Below are 18,283 nucleotides of genomic sequence, written 5' to 3'. Positions count from 1 at the left end.
ACTAATGGCATCCAGGGCATCAAAGGAGTACAAGGATATCAAGACAACAGCTTGATATTTGAGGAAACACTAAAAGAACATAATGAGATTCTGAGGAAAATATGTATTTCGGACAAAGGAGGTATGACAGTCAGTGAGGACAAATGCAAATTTACAACCAGTAAATTAGAATATCTAGGCCACACAGTTTGAGCTGCTGGCATAAAACCAAAATGTTCACTCATAAGGGCAATTAGAGATGCTAAAGTACCTAGGAATAAAGATACCCTTAGATCGTTCCTGGGGTTAGCAGTATACTATGCACGTTTAGTACCAAATTATGCTCAAGCTGTTTAATCTTTACCTGTTCTCCTTGGGAATGTTCAAAAGATTGTATGTACTGGCGAGTTAAAGAAGGCATTTGTCAAGGTAAAAGGTTTAATAATAACAGCACCAGCATTACAAGTATTTCATGATAATTACAGTTCACTGATAACAGTAGATGCCAGCATCTACGGTTTGGTCCCAGTCCTTAGCCAGAGGGTGGATGTTTAAGAACAAACTGTAGCATTTGCTCCGAGAGCACTAAAACAGTTTGAGCGTCAATACAGTAGGATTGAAAGCGAAGCACTTGCAACTTCAGACCAAAGACAAAAACAGAAAGATAAGTAGAGCCCACTACCAAATATCACCCACTTGTACCTGACTCAGTCAACCCCTCCCCCCCATACCCCCCTCTCTTGAGTCTTTGCTGATTTCACCCTGGGCAACATAAGCGAGCACTCAAGACAGGCAAAAATGAAGCTTCTTAAAAGGAAGCCCCGCACTTGACATAACTACCATGGCTTGTGACTAAAAGACTATGGAGTCCCTCTCCGCACATCTGTAGTTGCTCCCCCACATAGTTGTTCCCCATGGAAAAAAACATGATCTTGAGACTGATTTCAGATGGGAAGTCAGTTATTGTGATGCTTAGCTTCTACTGAATTTCTACATCTCTTCTCTCTCCTCCCATGAATGGTGGGGCCACGGCCTTGATGCCCATATTCAGGAGCCATCAGTACTTTTAACAGTACTGACACACACTCAGTAGGGAGTAAAAGGCTGCAGTGTATCAACAATTCCACTCTCATGTTCACTCACAGACAGGTAGCCTGTCAAGATTTATTCATGAGTGACACTTGTGAAGAAGTAAGTGTCTTTTACTCCTTATCGGTGTGGATCCCGTACCCTGTCATGGGTAGGTTCAACTCGCTACCATGTTCTTATCATTTAACTGACCATCAGGCAGGCCTAGCGTGGAAGTGCAGTGTTTTATAACAGACACGCCCCCTTATATTCATATTGCTAGTTGGCCCTGCCATCAGGCAAGGTGAAGATCTTATTTCTACGACCATGCCGTGAATGTGGGAGGAGTGGGCCTTCATCCAGTTCTTGACCCTGAAGCTTTTCACTTATCCGCCCATAGGGCTAATGTCCTTGGGGCAGCTCTGCCAGTGGTTCAAATGTATCTTTTTTTTTAATTTACTAGTTTCAGTACCCCTCTGAAGTTGCCTACAAATATATCTGGGCCCACATTGGTTAAGTGTACCCCTTTGCCTGCACAGTATTCTCAGGCTGATAAAACTGTGACTAACAAACTCGAAGCCAATGCCCCTACATCATTTGCTGACTGCTGTGTTCAGTTCACACCTTGATCTATCATCTGCGCTGTTAGATTTTACCCCTCGGCCCCACCATGGCATTCTCAGAATCACTTCTGATCATACGATTGTCGCTCTACCTTGCCACTTCTCCAAGCTCAAGTCTAATCTTGTTCAGCATCTCCCTCCTTCTGAGAATTTCAAATTCTTTGCCTCACAGATGAACGATAACTGTGTCTGGTCGTGAGGTTTCTATTGTCCTTTTGACTGCCTGTCCCCATTTCATGCCTGGGATGCTGTGCCGATATATTGTTGTTCTTGCCAATTCAGTAATCCAGCTGGAATATTTCTGGGTCACCCTGATCTGTGGCCTTGCTACGTATGATTGACCAATCAGCCAGACCTTCAGTCTGACCTACTTCCTTCCTGTTAAAATAAACACGGAATTCCCTGTTACCACCTCTCTGTCCATCGGCTGGAGGACGGGTGGGAGTGGTAGGAGGATATTGTTCTAACTGGGGTTTTATGAATGAAGCCGTTATAGGACCTAGATTGCCACCTGCTGCCTATTGCCATCAGTCACTTTTGGTGTATTTACTTTTGCGTTGCCGTGGTTGCTGTCCCAATATGAAATGAGTGTGAACCGAACTGTTGTGCTGGCAACCCTAGCCCCGTCAATGTTTTTTTCACAATGCTGCCCTAAATTGGAATCTGCTGAAATAAACCCAGTCTGCATGACAAACAGTGACTGCCTACTCTTCGGGTGGAATTCAAAATATTTTCTTAATAGTAAGCAATCTGTGAGGCAGATTCGTGTCATCTTTGACCCCTTACCTAACTGGTCTGTTTTGTACTGTCTAACTGTCAGAATAAATGCTCCTTCACTTAATTCTGTGTCCCTAATTATTAAGTAGACATCCCCAGCAACATAATTTGCTGGTGCCGTCGGCTTGTACACCCTAAATGCCTTGACGAAAGTAATTGTGAAGGCAGTGCTGAATAGTATGGCCTTGAACTCCGAGGCTGTTTTCACACCTCACTGCTGTTAATATCAATGCCAGCCTGTCAAAGTTTGTCTCTCTTCACACCCTTAAATCACCTCCAGCCTTTAATGGCTGTTTTTATATAATGGGATCTAGTGGGATCAAAACCCATTTTAAGTTTTGCAAAGGAGGCAACCATAACATGTGGACTTCTTTTTTGTATGAGCCCAACTGATGAACTGTTTCACTGCCACTACTCTGCTTTGATTGTCCCTCGGGTTACCCAAGCCTGTCACCCTTTTCCAGTTATCCATGTATGTGTCATATTTCTTTGTCGTTCCTGGTGCCAGTGCATGCTCATTTAACTGAGGCAAGTCTGGTCTGCCATGTTCCATAGCTCTTCTGGGAATGAATCCCTCTTCAGGTCCGCCTGAGGGGCTAGGCACCTGAAGTGTTTCACCTCGAAGCAAGAAGGCACATTAGCCAGTGAGTTTACAATCCCTAGCACATGCCTCGCCCTCACCTCCAGGTTGCATTCTAACTGCAGCTTAATCATCCCCCGGTACTAGGGGGCATTTTGCTGAGCCACAATTGATAACTTGTACTAATGCCTTGTTGTCAGACCAGAGGGTTAACTGAATCCCACTCAGGGAGTTGGACCATATGTGCATTGCCAGCACAATAGAGAATACCTCTGGGAATGTGATGCTCTTCTTTAGGCCCGACTTAATCTAACTCTGTCTACGAATACTAGTGAGGATCTTCATCCCACTGTTTTATCCTGTACCAACAGGATCCCCTGTGAAGCCAGCAGCTTGTTATTATCTAGATGCAGGTTACCCCAAAAACAGGAAGTTGTCTGTGTAATGCAGTTTACCCCTTTCTTGTGTTGCTTGTGAAGCGCCCATTCCAGAAAAGTGTTGAAGCACTCAAAGTATGCACATGATATCGCACAGCCCATTGGTGTGTATTTGTCGAAGTAGAACTAGCCTTCGTATTGAAAGCCCAGCAGATCGAAGCTGCCAGGCTAGAAGGGCAGCAGTCTAAACTCTGACTGAATGTCTGCCTTGGCCATCAGTCCACTCTTCTCCTTCTTCCTGACCAGTTCTATGTTATTGTCAATGGACGCATAAGAAACCATGCATAACTCCTGATTGATTTAATCATTTACTGACCCACCTTCAGGGAAAGATAGATGGTGGATAACCTGGAAGGAGCCCCGATCATTCGTGGTTATCACCCAGGAAAGTTTAGAACAAGAGCGTCGAAGGTGGGGGTATAAAGGCATTTAAATGGACCCCAAATGTACCCTAACAAGCGTTCCTTCTCAGTTTTTTGATCGACAGCTTGTGTGTGCTCTGCTGTTCATCTTCGTAGTCATTTCTCTCTCTAATAGGATTCTAAAACCTTCTTCATACCCTTCAAGTAGCAGCAGTGCATCTGCTTTTTTGTGTTAAATGTTAGGCAACCCCCTGAGTATTCTGTTATCTATTGGTGCTTGATGTGAATGGGTGATAGTTCTGTACCCCCCAACAGGAACGTATTCTGTAGTAGTCCTTGCTGTAGTCTAGTATGTCTGTTGCATGGTTTTGGTTTGCACCTCTACTGTGGTTGCCACTAACACCTCGCTCTGACATAAATTCCATAAGGGCAGACTCCATCCTAAGCAAACCAAGTCTCCATTTTCTCTGTTTTTGCAGAATCATTGACATGTCTGGTTTGACGCAGATATTGCCTGTTTTTATTGTTCTAAGAACTTTTGCAAGTAGAAAGTCATTTAGACAATGACACTGATAAGACAACTCATGGGTAGACAATGATCTTAGTAAGACACCTGATGCAACATCAGTCTGGAACAAGTGCCTTGTTATCTTTCTTTAAAGGTCAGACAACAACAATAACATAAACAGTGTAATCTGAATTGACATGTTTGTACCTTATTTGTTTATAAGAATGTTTCTACAACTAGTATCTTGGTGCACACAGGTTTTGTAAGACAGTCCTAAGGTTATGTCAGAAATTCCAGTCTCAGATAAGATACAGTAACAAAGGCTCACTGATCAACCACTTCGGAGGAGAGGTCCTTCACCCTAGATTATTTCACAAGATAGTGTCAATAAAAGCTCTTGATTGCCAGATTGCTGTGATGCTGCCACATCTTTTTTATGCTGAACACTGATACCAAGCCAAGTTTATGAGGACAGAAGCTACTGGTGATGTGTGTTTTCCTCTCAAGGGAACACTGGCACCAGGCTGCCGATAACTACAGCAATGTTGTTGTTAACAGTTGTCTAAGAAACTCTAGATGTAAGTTACACTGCTCCATGCTCTCCTTCTATGACACATAGAAGTAGGTTTTAGAGCGTTAGGTTACGAGATGACATTTTAAATATGGAAGAGATGTTCATATTATTCTTGTTGTTCGCAACATGTATTTGTGCTGTTTTAATGCTATTCTGTGTGGTTATTTTAGATGTACTACACAAGAGGATGAGGTTGTTGAAAAAACACATTTTAGTTAAAGTCTTTTTTTTCTTAGTGAAGTTTGTGTGTGAGATATTGCAAAGAGTGAAATCGAGCTTTTCAAATAACACACGTCTCTGAATCCCTGTTTAGGGACTTTTAGTAACCCAAAAGCACTCATGCCACTTTAGCTATGTATTGGATGGGGCATGGTGGGGCTACAGTAACCTGTCTTTCACATTCAGTCCCTAGTGCATTAAACTAAGTTCACTTTTGTCACCTGTGGGTTTGAAAACAAGCCAGAATCTTAGTTTACATAACAGCTGTGTGACTGCACAAGATCCCCATGCCTTGTAAACAATATAGGTGCAAATGATTTAAGCCATTGCTGTACAGTTGTGCTTATTTGCTCAACGTTGCTAGACCTGCTGGTGCCTTTCTTGCTGGATCCCACTGTGTATGCGCCAGCTATAGATATTGGGTCCTATACTTCCTGAATTCTTTTTTTGTCTTTTCTTTTGCTCTTATCTATCTTCTGTCTGATCTTCCTCTTCCATTTTCTGCTCTCACCTCATGATTGCTGCGTCCCTACTTTTTGCTGTCTCCTGTCCTGTTATATTTAGTTCAAGGTCAGACAAGAACAATAACAAACACTGTAATCTGATTTGACATGTTTTTACCTTTTTTGCTTATGAGAATGTGTCGAAGACTAGCATCTTGATGCATACAGATTTTGCCAGACATTAGTAAGGTTATGTCAGAATTCTAATCTCAGATAAGATACAGAATAAAACGCTTTCTAATCAGCGACTAGGGAGGAGAGGCTCTTCAACCTAGATTATCACACAAGTTACTGCCAAAAGAAGCTCTTGGTTGCCAGATTGCCATGATGATGCCGCATCTTGTTTTCTGATGAAAGCTGATACTGAGCCAAGTTCAGGAGGAGAGCAGCTATATCTGATGTGTATTTTCCTATCAAGGGAATGCTGGCACCCGACTACTGATAACTACAGAATTTTGTTGTAAACAGTTATACAGTGCATTGATTCTCCCTAAGAAATACTAGATGCAAGTTACACTGCTCTACCCTCTAGTATAGCGCATAAAAGTAGGATTTAGGGTGTTAGGATACTAGATGACGTTTTATTAATGGTAGAAATGATCATTTTATTCTTGTTGTTCACAACATGCATTTGCCCTGTATAATAATATTATGTGTGGGTGTTTTAGATGTCCTAACCAAGAGAATGAAACTGTTGAAATAAACACATTTTAGTCAAAGTGTATTTTCCATAGTGCAGTTTGTGTGTGAGATATTGGAAAGAGGGAAATTGGGCTTCTCAAAATAACACGTCTCTGACACAGTTTAGGGACCGTTAATAACTCAAAAGCACTGGATACCACTTCAACTATGTATTGGATGGGGTCCTGTGTGGCTACAATAACATGTCTTTCACATTCAGCCCCTGTGCATTAAAATAAGTTTACTCGTGTCACCCGAGGGTCAGAGGCTTACTTTCCGCAGCAGCTGTGTGTCTGGACAAGATACCATGCCTTGTGAAACAACATACGTGCAAATCATTTAAGGCATTGCTGTACAATTGTGCTTATTTGCTCACCGTTGCTGACCCTGCTAGTGCCTTTTTGCTGGATCCTGCTATCAGTGTGCTGGCTATAGATTTGTTGTCCTTTATTTCCTGACTCCCTTTATTTTTGCTGTTATCTACCCTCTGTCCATTGCTCCTCCTTCATTTGCTTCTCTCACCTCATGATTGCTACGTCCCTACTTATTGCTATCTCCTAGCCTGCTTTTGCCTGTGGGTCAGAGCCCTCCTCCACGCCCTCAAGCAGGTGCATGAGAACCTGTTCATTCCCATGCCTCACTGTCGCTGCCCTTGCTTCCTGCAAGAGGCTGGTAAAGTCTCTGATATCCCCTGGCTGCATCGTCACCATTTTCACTCCTACCTGTGTGAGCGGAAATCTTGTGTGCCAATGCAGTTGTTGAAGATCGCCTGTTAAAGCTTGTAAACGGCTTCTATGACAGTACTGGTTCGCCAACTGTTAAACATTTATTCAAGGCTTATTACACAGCCTTTTTTTTAACCTCTTTTGTAAACAACCCAATCTTTAAGCTATCAAGTGACCTTTGAGAAACAAAGAATCGAACCTCTAACCTTCAGACTGAGAGTCTAAGACATTAGTCTTTGGGCCATGAGTAATGTTTAAAGAAGTTGCAACATAAAAAAGGCACTGGTTCCGCACCTGGCACATGAAGCTTTCTTTTAGTGCTTAAGTGACTTAAAAGCCGAGACAAGGGGCCTACATTCAAGGGCAGTACTGTTGGGGCTATTTAGCAGCATGGAGCTTGTGAAGCTGCATCCCCATCTAATTAAACCAGCTCTGGTCCAGCTCCTTGTGCTCTGCCAAAATCTTAAGTCTTTAATGATTAGGTGGGGGTGTAGGCTGACCCTGTTTCTTACTCTGACGTTGTCGCTTTCTGACTAAGCTGCAGCTGCTTCTTAGCGTTCATCGTCCCATCAGTGGTGTGGCCTCCTTCGATTGTCTTTGTCAGAGGCACCTTCTCCCTGAATCTGGATAACCTGATGCTGCTACGGCAAAGGTTGCAATTCTCCAGACACGGCCCACAGGACTCGGGTCTTAACATCCAACAACTGTTGGTCATCTTGTCCTGCTTTTCTGTGGTCTTCGTCACTGCAGTCCCCTGTTGGATGGATCTGGGTTGTTTTGGCCATGTAGTTGGCTGTCACTCTGCATTGATGCTCGCTCCCTGTGCACGATCTGTGCTTCCATGATGCCAGACTCATGTTGCTCGCCAGCTGACTCCTTTATGTGAGAAAGTCCAGAAGAAGGGTGGGTTGGTGGTCAGGCTGTTGGCTGTCCCCTGACCTTCACTGGCGTGGTTGCACAACCGCAGCTTAGCTTGTTCTTGGTGGCCAAAGACCTGCGACGCTGAAGGAAACTTCTTGCTGCCTTTCCCTTATATTTACCTTCCAGCGAGGGCTAACTGGCCTCTGCAATTGTTACCCTCTTTCTCATTGGTTGGCAGTACTGCCACCTCTCTTGGTGCTTCTTTTTGCGAATTTTGGGGCCCCCTTTGGGGGGATGTGAGAAGATGAAGGGTGAGGTGTCCCCCAAACTAACATTCCAGCCGCCATTTGAATTGTTATTTTCCAGCAGCCACTATTATTTGTGGGCGAAGCTGGCTTAACACTCCAGTCCCCCGAGGCCTGCTTTGCTGGCAGGCCTCTGCCAGTCTGTGCTATTGTGTGTGTGCGTAAGTATGAAGTTGCGGTCAGTGGCGTGTTACCCCTATGGGGCACGTCATTTAAAAGAGAATGTGTGGGCCTAAAAAAAGCAATATGCAGTAGTTGAAAGGTTAAGGATCCGGGCCAGAATAACTAATTGAAAGGAGACAGAACATGCACAGTACTTCTAAATTTGGACTAGATCTTTTACAATGTACTGAAGAATGTGCAGATAAAATTATTAAAACAAGCATTTGGGGAAACAATGGGGAGTGGGTGGGTGGAGGAGAAAAGCAGCACACAAGGGAGAGCAGTACAGACGGTGGAGGATACACACGAGTGAGAAAAAAACATGTGGGGGGGTGAATTAGATGTGACAGCTTGCAAACCAGAATGACAGCAACAAAGAGGTTGGGTGTGGTGGATATTTGTATTGTCTGGTGGCATTTGTATAGCTCCTACTCCCCCTTTATGGGACACTGAATTACTTACCTACAATGATATTAAACTACACTTTGTAGGGTGTGTGCCTGGGAGGAAGATGTTTTTTTTAGCCTAAGTAGGAAGTGTTGTCCTGTCATGCGTGATGACCACCGAGGTGTTGTTATCTTGTTATGGGATGCAGAGACTTGTGGTGTGATGGGTGAGGGTATATGAGAGATAGACATACAAATTATATTTAAAATAAGAAATAACGAGCTTATCCACAGGAGCCGTGGGTTGCTTTGTGCACATACACCAAAAAAAGAGGCGTAGTCAGAGAAGGGCCAGTAATCCATACAGTGGTATGCAGCAGGCAGAAATGCTGTTGAATTAGTAAGAGAATGCTAAAAAGGCAAGAATGGAAATTGGTGTCAAAAGTACATATATGGCAGCTGAAAATATTTTCTTTTAGAAATGCAGCAGTAAATGTAACCAGAAAGTTACTGACAATAGAGAGAGCAGAAATCATGCTAAAAACATGGACAAGTAGAGAAATATATCATGGATGCTGGCAAGACGGACATATTATTGGCTATTATTATTAGCCATATTCTGACAACAACGTTCTTTCTCCTTCAGAGTAAGAATACCTAAGCACACCCTAGGACTCACTACTTTTCACCACATAGGATTTATGTAGTACTTATTTAATGTATACCTTGGGTTCTAGTATCTCAAAACCATCTCATCTATTGAGACTTCAGTGAGGCCTTTGTCACTCAGTCCGCTAGAAAGACACTGCACGTATCCAAGGATTCGAGGCACATCTCTTCTGCAAAGCAGCTAGGCAGGAGCTTTCCATGAGCACTTGGCATGACAGCACAAAGCTCTGCCTTCAATTAACGAGACTAGCTCAGTAGATCTATTTTATGGCAGAGAATAAGTTTACAGCAAATGTCCTTCAAAGATATGTGTTGTGTTTTTTTAAAGAAAACGAAACAACATTTTAATATTTGACCATAGGATTTCCAAAATAAAAGTGCTACTCAGACTTCTTTACAGTGCAATTATAGTTCATATACTCTCTGCTAAACGTACCCTAATCCCGTCCCGGTGTTTATCATGCACCCTTATTTTATCCTTTTCCTAGACTAAACCGTAGTATATTAATTTGTAATATCTTTAACCCCTTTATTTAAATTGTTTATTGCGAGCAAAATATAAATAGCTGCCACACAAATAGAGATCATTTCAAAATATTCAATGGTCTATGAAGAGATTACAGAATCACATTGCATCCTGTTTAGTCTACTGTGTTAATTCCCTCCCACCAATCTCATTTCTGCATTGTGACCGTAATCAGCTAGCCTTCAGATCTACACCTGTTACCAAAGCTAGAGTTCACAGACCAGATTTATTTTATGATGTAGAATCTCATTAGTGTTAACAAATAAGCAAAGAGAGCTTGATTCCCCCAGTCCAAGTGGCTCCTGGTCTACCTATTTTTTTAAGTAATTAAATTACAGTGTCCTTAACCTCACTGCACATGCAAAGGTGTTGTTCCACCAACCATGCAGGTAATCAAGGTGTACAATGTTTTACCAGTCTGACTCTTACTTTTGTATATGATAGGTCACTTTTCTATTATCGGGAATACATTTTGTGGCAACTAAATGACAAAGTCCCATTTTGTCATGGACCTATAATTGACCTCTGTAAGCAAAATGTTATCAATTGAAGCATGGATGAAGGAGCCTACTGAGACAACTTCTCAGAAAATTCGAATTTTCGTGTCAGTTGTGTTGTCTATCCTGGGCTTTAGGACCTAGGTCTACACGGTTCCAATTTACATCAAACAGGAGTAGGGAATTAGTTCAGTGCGCCATCACCGAGCAGGGAAGACCAAGCTTCTGTGGCCCCACACAACCTACTGAGCATTTCTGTGGATGTGGTCCTTGTGCGTTTGTGGGTTACCAACAGTTGCCTAAAGGGTTCAGGTACGCAGTGGTTATTCAACCCCCATTTCATTCTTAGAATAGCACACTCAGGGATAGCACTAAAAAGAAATACACTATGGGGGTTATTACAACTTTGGAGGAGGTGTTAATCCGTCCCAAAAGTGACGGTAAAGTGACGGATATACCACCAGCCGTATTACGAGTTCCATAGGATATAATGGACTCGTAATACGGCTGGTGGTATATCCGTCACTTTACCATCACTTTTGGGACAAATTAACACCTCCTCCAAAGTTGTAATAACCCCCTATATCTTTAAAAACAAGTTTATTTCAACAGTTTTATTCTGTTGCCTAGTACAAGAATAATAACTACACAGAATATAATTAAAAACAGCTTGAATATGTTGCTAGCAGCGAGAATGAAATGAACAGTTCCAACATGTTTTTAGAATATTCCTTGCATCCCACCACCCTAAAGCCACCTTTTTGTGCTACTTTAGGAGAGCATGGAATAGCTAACTTGCCTCCTGAGTTTCTTGGGGACCTGTGCACTGCATATATGTTCACAGCAGATCAGCTGTGTTTATTAGACTTCAGCCAGGAGAGTGTGTACCTTCAGAAAGAAAACAGGATCCGCCTCCAAAAATGGGACAAAGTGACTACAATTTTATCAAGATGGAGAAAGAGGTCAGAAAAGGGATTATAAAAACTAAATACTACACACAAATAGAAATACTTCTGAAACTGAAAGCTTGCTTACATTTCCAAATTAAATGGTATAAAATAGAATAAAAGTACAGAAAACGCATATACATGCAGAAAATTAAATGAAATTAAACTTTCTGCAGACTTTAAACTGGGGTTAGATTATACACCCCCATGCTAGGTAAAAAACTTATAAATACACCGAAGCACTAAAAGCCCTAGCTCGCATTCCTTCATCAGTTTTTTTCAGGAAGTCTATTAGGAGAGCCACCAGCAAAGGCAAGCCAACTCAAAGGCCAAGCAATAATAAGAGTTATGTATAGTGCGTGCCCCAATATTAACTCTTACATACTTGTATTGCTACATAGGCTGTACTGCCTGGTGCTCCTGCGAATGGTGTTTCATATGACACTTTAAATGATTAATGTTTGTGGTGGTAAACTTACATATTCAACATCTGTAGGGTTTGTGGTGTGTAGAAGACGCACACGAGGGAGAGAGCTGGAAGCACATGCTCTTATGGTGTGCTTATGCAGAAAGAAAAAAAATAGTTCACTAAAAGTGAGAAGTGAAAGGATAGAATCCAGCCAATCAGAGGGATGTTAAAGAGGCTATGCTCCAGGGGTGGGAAAAGCACAATATGGACAAGCTGGAACAAGGAGCTCCATCAAATAAGAAGCAAGCAAATCAGAGTGGCAATAAAACCAACCAATGGTAAACGGTGAGTAGGATGCAAGTCCCTGTAAGGTTTTTGTAAGTCTACAATATGCCTTTTACAACCAGTCTACCTTGTCTGGTAGGCTTTACCTACATGCCCTTTCCTTCATGTCAACCAACTTCCGTCCATCCAGGTTCTGATTCTCTCCAACTCAAACCTCAAATTCTCTGTCGCCGCCACACCCTCCTCAGTTAGTCATATGATTAGTAGCAAGCCCAACCATCACTCTAGGTTATTAAAAGACAAAGACCTGCCAACAATAAAAAGCCTATGACAATGTGTTTTTCTGTACCACCCCAGCAACGTAGCAGCAAACCCTCTCGCTTAACTACCTAGTTTGCCTCTCCTGCAACTGTAGCAAGTGAAGTTCTTTCCACTGAAAGAAAAGTGCATTCCATCTGCTCTAAAAACGGATTTCCTACAAATATAAATTCATGATGTATCCTCTATTTCCATTTCCTCCTACAAAATGTCTCATTTATATGTTAAATTAGTGCCTATCTTTGTCTGTGGCCACAGGCTTCTTTGCTCCACATCACACCCCGCTGTAATCAGTTCAGTCCACATAAGGTTATCCATGCCCTTAACCCCATTGTACTCCATGATGCCCTGCTTCATCTCCTTCAGCAACAAAATATGATACAATAATTCTCAACTGTACAAGATCATTCTCACCAAGATGGTCTAGTATAATATCAGGACAACTCTCTCTAAACAAATCTACCAGATTTGGGAGAACCTGAAAACCAGTACCAACAAATCCCAGTTTATTGCCAAAGAGGAAGGTCTCAGCTTGCTTAGCAGCCTATGGAATACGTGTCTGCAGATTCACTTCATTCACCTCTGCAACAGGGCCCGGAACGCATTCTAGAAACAAACAGCAACAAAGTAGGTAAGACATTAATGAATATTTAGCACTCATTCTAGCGTAATGGATCACCTAAAACAATTTGACCTCTAAATCCTTAATCTGCTGTGCTGAAACCCCAATTGCAAGTGTGCAAACTCACCTCAATCAACAGCTTGTACAGTTGAAAATTGGACACCAAGAACCAGTCAGTCTGTGCAAGAAACCTAACTCCAGGCCCTAAATCACTTCCAAAAAACGGTGCCACCTCACAATGGGACAAACCAAACCCAGCAGCCAACCTTTTAGGTGAACCACTTTCCCCTCCCCCTTCCTGATCTATTTTCGATCTTCTCCCCCACACCTAAGCAGGATCCTCTTTATCCACAACATTCTATATCAAAGTGCCCACATACCCTCTAATATCTATAAAATGCCACTCTACAAACAACCAGGACATGCCAAGGCAAACGTTACTCCTCAGCCGCGTTCACACACTCCCCAAAGAACCTGTGATCCTTCTAAACAGTGGCAATATTTCTGGACACCTCATTCTAGCCTGCCCCTTAAACCCTGTCACCCAGCCCTCTAGATTTGTCCTCCCCATTTCGGCTGCTGATGGATCATAGTCCCAAAAGAATTTACTGTAAAAAGCTATGTTGTCCAACTTAACTTACTAGAAACTGTTCATCAATTGTGAAGGCCATTACATCTTCATGTCTTTTTTTAAACTATCTCTGGCTCACTGTACCATTTGTTTCATGCCACTAGCCATGATCTCCAGCCACGCTTGCCTGCATGCCCATCAGCTCAAGGGTGTCAAAAAATTCTCAGGCACCTGCCATTGGCAGGTCAATCTTGTACATGTATGCACCAGGGGTTAAAACCACGAAAACGTCTCCACTGCAAATGCTATAATGCATCTGCATTATCAGTGTTAATTCTGGGCACCAGCCTCAAAGGGAACACAATATTGTAATGCAGGCACCCCAGAATAAAAACCCTCAATGACCACAAATCTTTCAGGTTCCTTGTGGACTTCCTTTTCAGTACACCACCACCACATTGTCAACATTGAGAGTGACCTTACTATTCATTACACCAGCACTACATTGTTAACACTGAAAGTGACCTTTTTATTTTTTTAATTCTTTTCCTAAAGAACCACTGTCACCAACAATGGAAACCACCTCTGGATGTTCCTTAGCTGATTTAAAATGTTCTTTCCAAGCGTTTTCCAAGCAGGCTCTGACGATCCCCAGCTCTGCCTGACTGGAGCTGCTTCCTGTTACCTTGCAGCCCCAATCTCTTCCTCCTAACGTATTGATTGACACGTCTTTCAAAGGCTACCCAGTAACCCTTGTACCGAGGTAGGATAAATAAAAGACAAAACACAAAGGGTCCGACAAGGGGTAAGTATAACCCTAGACTACAATGGCAATAGTTGGGCATGAACTCCCATGAAATGTATTCCTTAATTGAGACAGGTTGATTTAGGTTTGACCTACTAAGTCATGAATGGCTGTTTTACTTTCAGGTGCATCCTGCATATTTTGTTGCCCTGATAATGACCCTTGTTTGAGTGACTTTATGGGTCTGATAACGCGTCCCTTTATGTCAATTTATACATATTAGGACTCGTTTTAGGCCAATGAATCTTTAGACCCAATGGTGAGACACCGCAGGACGAGATAACTGATCAATATATCAAGCAATATGTCAATGATGTTACCAATATTTATTATCACAACACACTTTACCTTAGACAAAGTCATTGATTAAACTGTCAATGCAACCATGACCTTTCAGCCATGAATAACCACACCTTTGATAGAATTTTATGAATTTTATTCCCTATTGATTACAATCTACTAGCAGAAGTGTCAATCTCAAAACCAAGAAACATAAGAGCATAGTCACAACGTGGCAACTGTAATAAGACTTTACTAATGCAAGAATCACAAACATAAAAACATAACACAACGTAAGCATAGATCGGAATATAGAGAATATTATGTAAGTCTCAGTTCAGCATAGCGCAACGTCAGTCTTGTCTGTATGTGTCAGTCAGGGTGATCACTTAGCCTAACCACTAATTAGCATCAGCATGTTGGACTTCATGCAAAATAATTTAGAACACCAATTTAGAAAACATCTAACTATGGTCTCTATTCAAAAATACAGCAGTTTGTACCTAGAAAGGAAAAGCAAACAGACAAATTACAATAGCATTGTCATAATTACCCTCCAAGGATTAAGTCAGCACACAGGATCAGTCTTCGTCTTCAGGACATCAGTCGAATCGCCATCAGTCTAACTTCATCTAAGGGACAGGGGACACATCCCTCTTAAGGAGGAGAAGTGTGAGGGCAGTCTATGGATGAGGATGGTTTATTTAAGTCTCAAATCACCAAACAGAGTGACAGAGTTTCTGGATAAAATCAATAGCTTTCCGTACCTAGTTCTCTCGTCCCTTGGTGACATGAGTTTTTATACCTTTTTCGTAATCCCTTCCCCCAAAATTCCATTGGATATTCACTGTACCCCACTATCTTTGACCTATCAAATTATACATTAGGTAATCCCAATTGTCACCCCACGATAAGTTATAACACTTTGTTTGGTCTTCATAATTGACATCTTCGTAGGTGGCACATCCGGGGGGTTTCATCACCGTCTTGGCATGTTTCTCGGGTCATGAGCTTCTTTGTCTATGGTCAAATGTCCTTGTAAATTCTTTCGTATACTTTTGTTTCAAAATCTGTATAAAACTTATACTAAGGCAGCTAGCATGCGGATGGGAACAGGATGAAATTGGTTACATAAAACGAAGGAAAAGAACAAATGCAGGGTCATGGCCCTTTACGAGTCAGCACACTGAAAAACAGAAAATATGCTTTAATATGAGAGTTACACAGCTAAATCTTCAACTCACGTTAACTTAAGGTCTAGGAGATTTTCTTATACAAATGCAATATCATAAAGGTTAATATGAATTTTAACATGAACAGTTTTATTTATCATTGTTAGCTTCACGTATATTTTTGTGACCACATGTTATAGTCGAGTTTTCAAATGCATATTTAAGCATTATTCTAATTATTGTTGTTTTCTATGCAGCATTATTAATCATTGATATAAGCATTTCACATTTAGCATATGTAATACTTAAACTACGCTCTCTCAGTCCCTCCTCTGATGACGCTCGTCATCACACAAACCTTTCCCTTTGACCTTTCATTTTAATTTTTCACCCTGCGCATAATACGCATTTCAACATCTTGCCCTTTATGTGAACTTTCCCAAATTTCATTGAACATTTTCTCACTTTCACTTTCTTCGTTTCTCCTGGTTCTTTTAGTCCAATTTCTCTTTATTTTATCATTAATTTTGCATGCCCCCCATAATCCTAATAGACAGACCAAAACAATTAATAGACCCATCAAAATCTTTGCAAGTACTCCGTTCCAAATGTTGGTAAACCAGCTCCCAACCCTGGCAATTCCCTTTCCAAATTTCTCCCAAACACCAAGTTCTTTCAAATCCTTCAAATCTGTACTATCTCTAGTAAGGTGTCAACACCAGGACAGTACGCACTCTACGGGCATCTAGAATGCAAAAACCTAACACTCGCAAGATAATGTAATTTATGCATTGTGATGATATGTTATTGTTTAATCTTTTGCATTGCAGAATTCCATCCAAAAGATTCATTTTTAAGGTGCTTATAAATACTGTACATTTGCAATGTATTGCTGCCGAGATTCAGAGTGTGTTAGGGTGTGGTCCCTTTCCAGGGACTTCTAGAGACTTTCCCTGCAACATGCCTAGGCGTGGTTCTAGGCTGGGCCAAGACTCTATAAAAGAGAGTCAGCCCAACTTCCAGTGCTCACTATTCAGAGGTCCCGGTGCAGAGCAGCAGCTTCTTCCTGAGCTCCTGTCCCGGCGGCCTATTTGGATTTTCCAGTCTTCTGCACTCATCTCTCATTGGTGATCATTGTTTCCAGGCGGTAAGACGGTGTTTGGACATTTCCCAACACCGTAATTGAGAATTTTCATATTCTTGACTTTAATTCTTAAATGAATAACAGATTACTTGTGCGCTGCCATTTTTTGACATTTGTATGGTGGTTTGCAAATAGGGAGGACGCGCAATTTATTCCATAAAGATTTGACTTCGTTATTACATTGTTGTTCATTGCGCACTGATATTACTTGACATTTACATGATGTTTTACGAGTTGGCAAGACGTGCAACTCGTTTCATGAGCATTTAACTTTGTTGTTCATTGCACGCTACCTTTTCTTGACATTTACATGGTGGCATTCGAATCGGCGAAACGTGCAATTAACTTCTCTTGTGTAATTCATGCTGTTCATTGTGCGCTACCATTTTCTGGCATTTACATGGTGGCATTCAAATCGGCAACACGCGCGATTCTTTCCCTGAGTGCTTTTCATGTTGTTCATTGTGCGCTACCTTTTCTTGACATTTGTATGGTGGCATTTGAATCGGCAAGACGCGCAATTCTTTCCTCGTGTATAAATAATGTAAATTACTGTGCGCTACTATTCTAAGACATTTTCTTGGTAGCATTTCAAGTTGACACGTTGCGTGATTTATTCCTTGAATCTACGTTGTGTGATTTCATGGTGCACATTCCTTTATGCTGTTTAATACTCATATAAAAATCTGCAATGTGCGCAATTCACTTCCCAATGTTTTTTCTGAGAAGATCACAACAATACCAGAGTTCTAGATGTAATGCTGTGTGTTCCTGATATGTATTCTTAAAAGGAGATTCATATGGTTGTTTAGAAATTGCTCAGAGTGTTTCCTGATTCTCATGCTAAAGAAAGTATTCGAATCTGAAAGTCCTATTTAACTTTTCCTGTTTCCTCCTCAGGTATTCGGTCATCTAAAGCCTAGTCAGTTTTAGGACTATTCTAGGGTTGTTCATGTTTTTCGGAAAAAAGACGAAGCTTAGAGTTGTAGCATGGTACTGAATTCATGAGATGTAATTTTTATGCTGTGTTTTAACCTTTTGCTTCCTACAGGTCTCCTTCCCAGCTGTTCCCGTCCTAATCCCCTTTTCCCCACTTGGACTCTGTGATAAATCTAATCAGAGTATTGGAGCTGTCTTGTGGTGGAAGTGTTGGGAACGTGCACAGACCCCGAGGATCTGGTGACTCTGACATAAGGTTAGTAAGCATACTTCTAATCTTTTTACTGTTATCTGGAATGAATGAGCAACAATGACGCTCGTTGAGCATCTTGCAGACTCCTCCACTCTTA

General features: G+C 41.6%; 1 long non-coding RNA gene across 2 annotated transcripts in view; it reads left to right on the top strand.

Annotated features, from left to right (window-relative positions):
- LOC138302116 (uncharacterized) overlaps positions 1–18,283 on the top strand; it is a 127,565-nt gene that overhangs the window by 64,668 nt on the left and 44,614 nt on the right. For both annotated transcript variants that reach the window (XR_011205284.1, XR_011205283.1), the window contains exon 4: positions 18,046–18,189. This is a non-coding gene — a long non-coding RNA (uncharacterized lncRNA). The remainder of the gene's footprint in view (positions 1–18,045; positions 18,190–18,283) is intronic.

This window comes from Pleurodeles waltl, chromosome 6 (genome assembly GCF_031143425.1).
Source record: "Pleurodeles waltl isolate 20211129_DDA chromosome 6, aPleWal1.hap1.20221129, whole genome shotgun sequence".
Classification (NCBI taxonomy): domain Eukaryota; kingdom Metazoa; phylum Chordata; class Amphibia; order Caudata; family Salamandridae; genus Pleurodeles; species Pleurodeles waltl.
Note: the sequence above shows the minus strand (reverse complement) of the source record. Positions and strands in the feature narration are given on the sequence as shown.